The sequence below is a fragment of the Vicia villosa genome, linkage group LG2, assembly GCF_029867415.1.
Source record: "Vicia villosa cultivar HV-30 ecotype Madison, WI linkage group LG2, Vvil1.0, whole genome shotgun sequence".
Taxonomy (NCBI): domain Eukaryota; kingdom Viridiplantae; phylum Streptophyta; class Magnoliopsida; order Fabales; family Fabaceae; genus Vicia; species Vicia villosa.
This window is the reverse complement of record NC_081181.1, coordinates 28431318-28440937: the sequence shown is the minus strand read 5'-3', so window position 1 is coordinate 28440937 and position 9620 is coordinate 28431318. Positions and strand designations below refer to the sequence as shown.

The 9620-nt window shown below is 38.0% G+C and overlaps 1 non-coding gene across 1 annotated transcript; it reads left to right on the top strand.

Moving 5' to 3' along the window:
* The first annotated feature begins 8952 nt into the window (after positions 1–8952).
* On the top strand, positions 8953–9059 carry LOC131654336 (small nucleolar RNA R71). The gene has a single exon (XR_009299377.1). It is a non-coding gene; the product is annotated as a small nucleolar RNA R71 (small nucleolar RNA).
* Positions 9060–9620: the final 561 nt, after the last annotated feature.

The following is a 9620-nucleotide window of genomic DNA, read 5'->3' as shown; positions in this document are numbered from 1 at the left end:
GTTGAAGGTGGAAATCGATTTACCCCTGTGGGAAATCGATTTCCTGTGCGCAAAATTCAAAAAATATAAGGAGGGAAGCTTGACATCATTTTGGCACTTTTTTTATTTGATCATTTTACCAATTTTCCACCTCATCAAAATTAACCCCTTCATTAAACCCACTTAAACCTCATTTTACCATTTTTACCATTTAAATGCCACTTAAATACCAATTAACCACAAATTAATTACCAAACACAAAAAGACCAATTTGCCACTACTCTTGCTCCCATTCTATAAATAGAGGTCCCTACTCTCTCATTTCCCAAGCTTTGAGAGCCAACAAACCCCTTGCAATTTCTCTCCTCATCCCTACCAAATTCACCAAAGCTCTTTATTCTTTCATAAAGTTTGTGAGTCACACCTTGAACCTCACAAACTTTGAGCTAAGCCACCTTTCATTTCACTCTTTTTCTTCAATTGTTGAGAGATCAAGATTTGTGTTGGTGATTGTTGAAGTGGATCTAAGTTTTGTTCAAGAATTGGTAATTTTCATCATCCTTTTCCATCTACCATAACGTGATTCTTTGTTGCTTGTGTTCAATGCATCTTTGATGCTATATTGGTCCTATTTGATGGTGATTTGATGGAAAATTCGTGCTCCAATGGATATGTGATCATAAGGTGTTTGTATGTTTGCCTAAATCAAGTTTCAAAGTTCATAATGCTGTTTTTTTGAAAACTGTGCGCAGGAAATCGATTTCCTACAGAGGGAAATCGATTTCCACTCTGTTTTTTGCGCCAGATCTGAATTCTGCAGGCAGGAAATCGATTTCCTACAGAGGTAAATCGATTTCCAGTGAGGCAGAATGCTTGTTTTTGCTATTTTTGACTTGTTTTTGGTTCTAACTCTTCTTCTACTCCATTCTTTTGATATTTTCTTTGAATCACAAATTAGAGGCCTAATTTCTCTCTAATTTCAATGGACTTAGGGCGTCGATAGGATGAGAATCCAAATCCGCAATATTAAGTGATTGAAATTATGGATGAAATGAGCTTTTAATGTGGTTCCATCTTTGCTTCTCTTTATTTTGATCGATGAAAGTCTTAATACTTTGAGAATTCTTATGGATTCTTAGTAAAGACTAGATCACTCACCATTTTCTTTTCGTGCGGTATTGCTTTCGGAGAATGATTTACATATCATTCCTCTCGCATGCATTAGCACATAAAGTTTTGACCGGCCTCGTTGTAGGGTGATTTCTACATAAATCACTTGGCGATCTGCTTAACATAGCGCAATATTTCGTGTCCCGAATCAAAAAGATCAAACATGGAAGAGAATTGTATGCGGTTGATTTATGACTTATGGAATTTTATCGTGTAGTCGCTATGATTTTATCAAGCTTCTGATAAAGTTCCATTGAATTTAAATCCGAGAACATCCTTCACTCACCATCGATCTTTCTTACTAACTTTGATAACATACTTGACAAGTTTCAAGATGGTTATCTTTAACATCTAACAATTGACTTTAATTTTCGCATTTTATTATATTGCTCTTTATATTTCTCGCTTTATCGCTTTATTTTATCATTTCATCATATTTACATTCCGCTATTTTTCTCTTTGTCCATTTGGACGCTATGTTTATGTTTCCTCTATTTTCTTTTGTCCACTTGGACCATACTTTACTTTTATGCTAAAACACTAATAATCAACCAAAATCTAAAAAACACATAAGGTTCTCTTTTGGACTATTGGTTACTATCCCTAGCATTTTGGAGATTCGGACTTATGGACTTAGTACCTCTGGACCCTTACGATATTGTTACTCCGTTGTTATTCCGTCTGTCTGGCATTGGATTGTTGTCTGTTTATGTGTGCAGGTATTTCCTTGAAAGCCCTTGATGGTTAATTCCAAGGCATTGATATAATGATTTTACCCGAAAACAACCGTTGCTCTGCCCGATTTTCGTCAGAATTTTAATGTGCTTAATGCGAAATGGTGGTACGATAATAAGTTCATTTGGATCCCCAAGTGATAATGTGATGGTTTGGTATTGATAAATCCAAAGGATGGGAAATCTACCTTGACTCATAATGTCAAGTGTTGGCTTCTTCTTCGGTTAGACCGTTTCTTTCCTTAGCTTTTATTTTACGCAATAGGATAGCCTCTTCATCTCCTCCCATTCTTAAATTTTCAAAATCTTCTCCCTTTTTCCAAAATATTCTTATGTTTGCAACCTTTTCAAAACCTTTTTCTTTAAAAAATATCTTTCGCCCTTAGTGGCTTTTTCTTCAAAAAAGTTTAGACACCGTAATTGTCGAAACGAGTGGTTATACCCCACGATTTTGAAATTGATTGATATAATGAGATTTTTTCCGCGTGAGAGAGCTAGTGGCATACTCGTTGATTTTATCCGAGTTGGAGCCCTTCTTTCATTTGCGATGCAAAGAACTCATTTGTTCTCATGCTCAAAATCAATGGCTGAGTATTTCTCTCCGACGACGATAAAGTGTTTATTCGTTTTTAAAAACGTTTTTCCCTTTAAGCGGAACTACATTAGCTCTGACTTCTCCATTGCACCGAGGAGGTATGTAGGCACAAGGCTTAATGTCTTGCCGAGCTTATTTTAAAAATAAAACAAACCCTTTTTTTTAGCACACACGACACAGATTTTCAAAAAGGTTCCTGTGGAGTACCACAGATATGAGGGGTGCTTTAAACCTTCCCCTCATATAATCAACACCCGAACCTGAGTTCTCTTTCTTGTTTTAAAAAACAAAACTTTGGATTTTACGTTCTTTTCCCTTTTCCTTTGAGAAAATAAAGCGCGGTGGCGATTTCAAACGAAATATTGAGTCCAGTCAATCCTATGGCTTCGTTCTCAGAATTTCCCCGCTACACTTTGTTATCAATAAGTAGTTCAAACTGATCAGGACCAAGGTTTTCAATGATACCTCGATTAAAGCAAAAGCGAATGTTCATGGAGTTATAGGAACCAAAAGGTGTCAATCTAAGCAGTGGTTGTCTCAGTCCTATAGCATTTGCAATCATAGTGACGAATCCGCCAATCAAAATATGTGAAACTTCGTCTTGCGTGATGCGCTCGAAGTTTGCTAGCATAAATGTAATAGCATTGATCGGACGATTCTGAGAAGTGCAGAACATGATGAATAACTCTTCTCTGGAAACTTCAGTGACATTCTCAAGTTTACCGAAAATGTAGTGAGCGATAATCTTATGCAAGTATCTGAAAGTAGGGTTATGAATGTTCTCTGAGTGAAACTCATGCTCTTCAGGATTATCGTTTCTAGTAATCTTACCCCAGAAATTTTCTAACTCTCGGTAAGCAAAAAGTTCCTCTTGAACTGTGGTGAATGCATCCGCTCCATTAGGGATATCTAACATAGCAGCAAAATCACGAATACAAAACTTATATTCTAATCCAAAGAGTTGAAAAAGGATAATTTCTTTCCTCAATCCTTGTCCACAGTTAGGCAGGTAAGTCAATGAGCTCAAGAATTCCAGAGTGAGCTTTCGGTAAGTACAGAATTTGCAGAACAGGTGAGAACCGGTCCAACCGATTTGGTTCAGCAAGTACATGACACTTTCGTCGATTCCTAACTTTTCCATAGTCGGGTGATGAGGATAGCGAGTCAAATCCATTTGCCTCTGAGCTAGCTTAGCATATCTCGCTTCTTGTCCTCTCCCACGGAACACAACTTACACATTGTCAACTTCTTGCATCTTGATAAGTTAGTAACTAAATAAGCCTATAAGTTGAAAAATATGAAAATTAAGTTAGAATTAGGCTAGTGTTGGAAAAAAGAAAAATTAAAAAGAAGTAAAAATTAAAAGATGTGACAAATTATAATAATAATTATAATTATAATTATAAAAAGATGAGATTTTTATAACAATGATTAAAATAATGATTATAATCATAATAATTATTATAAGTGGCAAAAAATAAAAATTTAAATAGAAAAGTAAATATAAAAATAAAAATGAGATAAAATAAAATATTTTAAATTAAAAGATAAAGGTAAGAAAATGAAATAAAAATGTGGGTTGTCTCCCACTAAGCGCTTTGTTTTTATGTCGTAAGCTCGACGATTTAAATGAAAATCATTTTTTTGAATGAGCGGGCAGCTCGTCAAGTTTTAAAATTTGAATATTTTCATCGTGCCCGAGACGATGGTAATATTTAAGACGTTGCCCATTTACGATAAAAGGCTCGACCGTTTCTCCTTTAATTTCTATCGCTCCGCTCAGAAATATGTTAGTAATTTTGAATGGACCAGACCATCTAGATCGTAGCTTTCCAGGAAATAATTTTAGTCTAGAATTAAATAACAGGACTCTATCGCCTATGCTAAATTTTTTCCTAGATATACGCTTGTCGTGCCATTTTTTCGTTCTTTCTTTATAGATTTTAGCATTTTCGTAAGCGTCTTGTCTAAGCTCGTCTAATTCGTTTATGTCGAGAATTCGTTTTTCACCAGCAGTAGTATAATTTAAATTTAAGTTCTTAATGGCCCAATAGGCTTTATGTTCCAGTTCTACCGGGAGGTGACATGATTTTCCATAAACGAGTTTGAACGAGGTGGTTCCTATTGGAGTTTTGAAAGCTGTTCTATATGCCCATAAAGCTTCATTTAGCTCTGATGACCAATCCTTTCTAGATATAACAACAGTTTTTTCCAATATTTGCTTAATTTCTCGGTTAGAGACTTCTACTTGTCCGCTTGTTTGTGGGTGGTATGGTGTAGCTATTCGATGATTCACTCCATATTTTCGAAGGAGTTTTTCAAGGATTCTTGAAATGAAATGAGATCCACCATCGCTAATTACCAGCCTTGGTACACCAAATCTAGGAAAGATAACATTTTTAAAGAGTTTGATCACTACTCGTGTGTCGTTTGTAGGAGAAGCGATAGCTTCTATCCATTTCGAAACGTAATCGATAGCTATGAGGATATATTTATTTCCGAATGATGATGGAAAGGGACCCATAAAGTCTATTCCCCAGACGTCAAATATTTCTACTTCTAGAATGCCTTTTTGAGGCATTTCGTCTCGTCTTGAGATATTTCCGGTTCGTTGACATCTATCAGAGTTTATAAAGGTAAAGTGAATGTCTTTCCATAGGTTGGGCCAATAGAGTCCAGATTGGAGGATTTTAGCATAGGTTTTAGACGTGCTAGCATGTCTTCCATAAGGGGCTGAATGGCAATGCGTTATTATACTTCCTACCTCTTCCTCAGGTACATAACGTCTAAAGATTTCGTCAGGGCCTCTCTTGAAAAGGAGGGGGTCATCCCAATAGTACTGTTTAAGGTCGTGGAAGAACTTTTTCTTTTGTTGATATGTTAGATCAGGTGGAAGAACATTCGCGGCTAGGTAGTTTACGAAATCTGCGTACCAAGGTGCGGCAGAGTGAGCTAAAGCCACTTCTACTAAGTTGTTGGATTCAATGGTTGGATGGTATGGTTCTATTTCTTTAGCTTCCAACTGAGCAATGAGTCTTTCGTAAGGGAGATCGTCATCGATTGGTACTTGTTCGGGTTTCAGATTTTCGAGTCGAGAAAGATGATCGGCTACGACATTTTCGGTTCCCTTTTTATCTTTAATTTCTAAATTGAATTCTTATAATAAAAGGATCCATCTTAATAATCTAGGCTTGACGTCTTTCTTAGTTAGAAGGTACCTAATAGCAGCGTGGTCAGTGTATATGATGATTTTGGCTCCTACCAAGTAGGAACGGAATTTGTCTAACGCGAACACAACTGCTAATAGTTCCTTTTCTGTTGTGGCGTAATTCATTTGGGCTTCGTCTAGGGTTCTACTCGCATAGTATATGACATGGATTTTTTTATCTTTTCGTTGGCCTAGAACAACACCTATAGCATAATCGCTTGCGTCGCACATTATTTCGAAGGGTTCACTCCAGTCAGAAGGTTGTATAATTGGCGCAGAGATTAATGCTTGTTTAAGTGTTTGAAACGCTTCAGTGCATTTGTCGTTAAAGATGAATTCAGCATCTTTCATCAGTAACTCAGTTAAGAGCTTGGTTATTTTAGAGAAATCTTTAATAAAACGTCGGTAAAAACCGGCATGTCCTAGAAATCTTCTTATTTCTCTAACGGTTTTGGGAGGTTGAAGGTTTTCAATGATTTCAATTTTTGCCTTATCCACTTCGATTCCTTTATCGGACACGATGTGTCCAAGTACGATTCCTTGTCGAACCATGAAGTGGCATTTTTCCCAATTGAGTACTAGATTGACGCTCACACATCGTTTGAGCACTAATTCAAGGTTTGCTAAACATGCTTCAAAACTTTCTCCACAGACAGAGAAGTCGTCCATAAAGACTTCCATTATCCCATCCAGGAAATCGGCAAATATTGCCATCATGCATCTTTGGAAGGTTGCGGGTGCATTGAATAGTCCGAAAGGCATTCGTCTATAAGCGAATGTACCATAAGGACATGTAAATATGGTCTTTTCTTGGTCATCGGGGTGAATAGGAATTTGGAAAAATCCAGAGTATCCATATAGATAACAGAAATGCGAGTGTTTGGCCAAGCGCTCGAGCATTTGATCTATGAACGATAAAGAGAAATGATCTTTGCGAGTGGCTTTATTTAACTTCCTATAATCGATGCACATTCTCCATTCAGTTTGTGTACGTTGTGCTACAGATTCGCCTTTTGCGTTAGTGATTACGGTGACTCCTCCTTTCTTAGGTACGACATGAACAGGGCTAACCCATTTACTATCATATATAGGATATATGATTACGGCTTCTAATAGTTTTTGAATTTCCTTTTTAACAAAATCGCTCATGACGGGGTTAATTCGTCTTTGATGCTCTCTAGAGGTTTTGCAATCTTTTTCGAGCATAATGCGGTGCATACAGAGAGAAGGACTTATTCCTTTTAGATCTGGATGTTATACCCTAGAGCGGTTGGGTATTTTCTTAGGACAGTGAGTAACTTTTCGGTTTCGGTTCGTCCTAAATCGGCATTAACTGTGACAGGTCGTTTAAGTTCTTCGTCTAGGAATTCGTACCTTAGTTCATTAGGTAATGCTTTAAGTTCTATGGCGAGTTTTTTAGGTCCAAGTATAGGATCAAGAGTTAATGCTAGACATTCACTTAGGTGGTTATCTTGATATTCCCCACGCCAGTTATCGTCTTCAAGAATAGGCGGTATAGGAATTCTTAGGATTTCGGTTTCCTCATGTGGTTCGGACTTTATTTCATTTACACACTCATCAATGATGTCAACAAAACATCATATATCCACTATATAAGGTGCTATCAGGAATTGAGAAAGAATGAATTCAATCTTCTCTTCTCTGACTTCGAAGGTAAGCTTCCCTCGTTTAACGTCTATAATTGCACCAGCAGTTGTTAAGAATGGTCTTCCTAATATGATTGGGATGTTAGAATCTTCCTGGATATCCATAATGATGAAGTCTGCTGGGATGTAGAACTGACCTACTCGCACAAGGATATTTTCCAACATTCCTACCGGGTATTTAACTGAACCGTCAGCCAGTTGAAGAGACATTCTCATTGTTTTAAGCTCACCTAGTTTTAGTTTCTTACAGATTGAAAGAGGCATCAAACTAACACTGGCTCCTAAATCGCATAAGGCTTTGTCTATAACAGTCTTTCATATTACACAGGGTATGGAAAAACTACCAGGATCTTTTAGCTTGGGAGGCATGTTGTTTTGAATGATAGCGCTACATTCAGCGGTAAGCGTTACAGTTTCGTTATCCTCGAGTTTCTTTTTGTTCGATAGAATTTCTTTTAAGAATTTAGCATACGAAGGCATCTGAGTTATAGCTTCTGTGAAAGGTATGTTATGTTTAATTGTTTCAGAAGTTCTACAAATTTTTTAAATTGCGCTTCGGTTTTAGATTTAGCTAATCTCTGAGGGTAAGGAATTGGTGGCCTATAAGGTGGTGGTGGAACATAAGGTTTTTCCTTTTCAGGTTCCACTTCGGTGTCGTTTTCATTCATTTTAGCAGTTTGATCATCAATTGATGTCTTTTTGGTTTCCTTTGGCTCTTGTTGTGACACGGGTGCGTTTTGCGTCCAAGGATTGATGGGTCCATCGTAGTTCGTTCCACTTTGCAGTGTAATCGCGTTCGCATGTCCTTTAGGATTAGGTTGTGGTTGAGTAGGAAATGTGCCAGCAGGGGCAACAGTAGGTGCTTGTTGTTGAGCTACTTGTGAGATTTGTGTCTCTAGCATCTTGTTATGTGTAGCTAAAGCATCTACTTTGTTTGATAATTGTTTTAGTTGCTCACTATGATGAATATTTTTATTTAGGAAGTCTTTGTTGGTTTGTTGTTGGGAAACTATGAAGTTTTCCATCATGATTTCTAGATTTGACTTCCTAGGGGCGTTTGGAGCAGCTACAGGCGCTTTTTGATAGCTAGGTGGGACAACAGGTGCTTCTCCAGGCGTGTACAACGTATTGATGTTCTTATACAAAAAGTTTGGATGGTTCTTCCACCCAGGGTTGTACGTGTTAGAGTAAGGGTTTCCTTGAGCGTAGTTTACTTGATCAGATGGAATACCAGTCAGGAGTTGACATTCGGCAACAACATGTCCAGTTAATCCACAAATCTTGCAGTTAGGTCCTACAATAGCCGCGGTGGCTGAAGGAGTGATGGTTAAGTTCTCGATCTTTTGAGTTAAAGCGTCTACTTTAGCGTTAACGCGGTCTATACCACTTACTTCGTACATTCCTCCTTTGGTTTGGGTTTTCTCTAGAGCAGCTCGTTCTCCTCCCCATTGATAATGGTTTTGTGCCATGTTTTCTATGAGGTTGTATGCTTCATCATGGGGTTTGTCCATTAGAGTTCCGCCAGCTGCGGCATCTATAGTCATTTTAGTGTTATAAAGTAGACCACCATAGAAAGTATGGATGATCAGCCATGGTTCGAGTCCATGATGAGGGCATAGTCTAAGCATGTCCTTGTATCGCTCCCAAGCTTCGAAGATTGATTCGTTATCTTTTTGGGTAAATCCGTTGATTTGACCTCTCAGCATAGCAGTTTTGCTATGCGGGAAATATCTAGCTAAGAATACTCTCTTTAGTTCGTCCCATGTAGTTATGGAATTAGAAGGCAGGGACTGAAGCCACACCCTAGCTCTATCTCTCAAGGAGAAGGGAAAAAGGCGTAATCGAATAGCTTTGGGGCTAACGCTATTAGCTTTGACACTGTCGGCATATTGCACGAACACGGATAAATGGAGATTAGGATCGTCCGCAGGGCTTCCTGAGAATTGGTTCTGTTGGACAGCTTGTACCAATGAAGGTTTCAGTTCGAAATTGTTTGCCTCAATCGAAGGTGGTGCGATGCTTGAGTGTGGTTCAGCTCGTGAAGGAGCGGCATAGTCTCTAAGAGGACGAGGGGCAGCCATTCCTAACTTCGGGGTAATTTGTTTGATTTGATCAGTAAAGATCAATTCCTGAGAAATCGGAATTGGTGCTACTTCGGGAAGATGATAAGCTCGACGTCTTACGTTAACAAAACGTTCGATCTCGTTGATTCATTGTATCAGGTCTCCTCCTTGTGAACGAGTACTTAGCATACAATCGTTCAAACA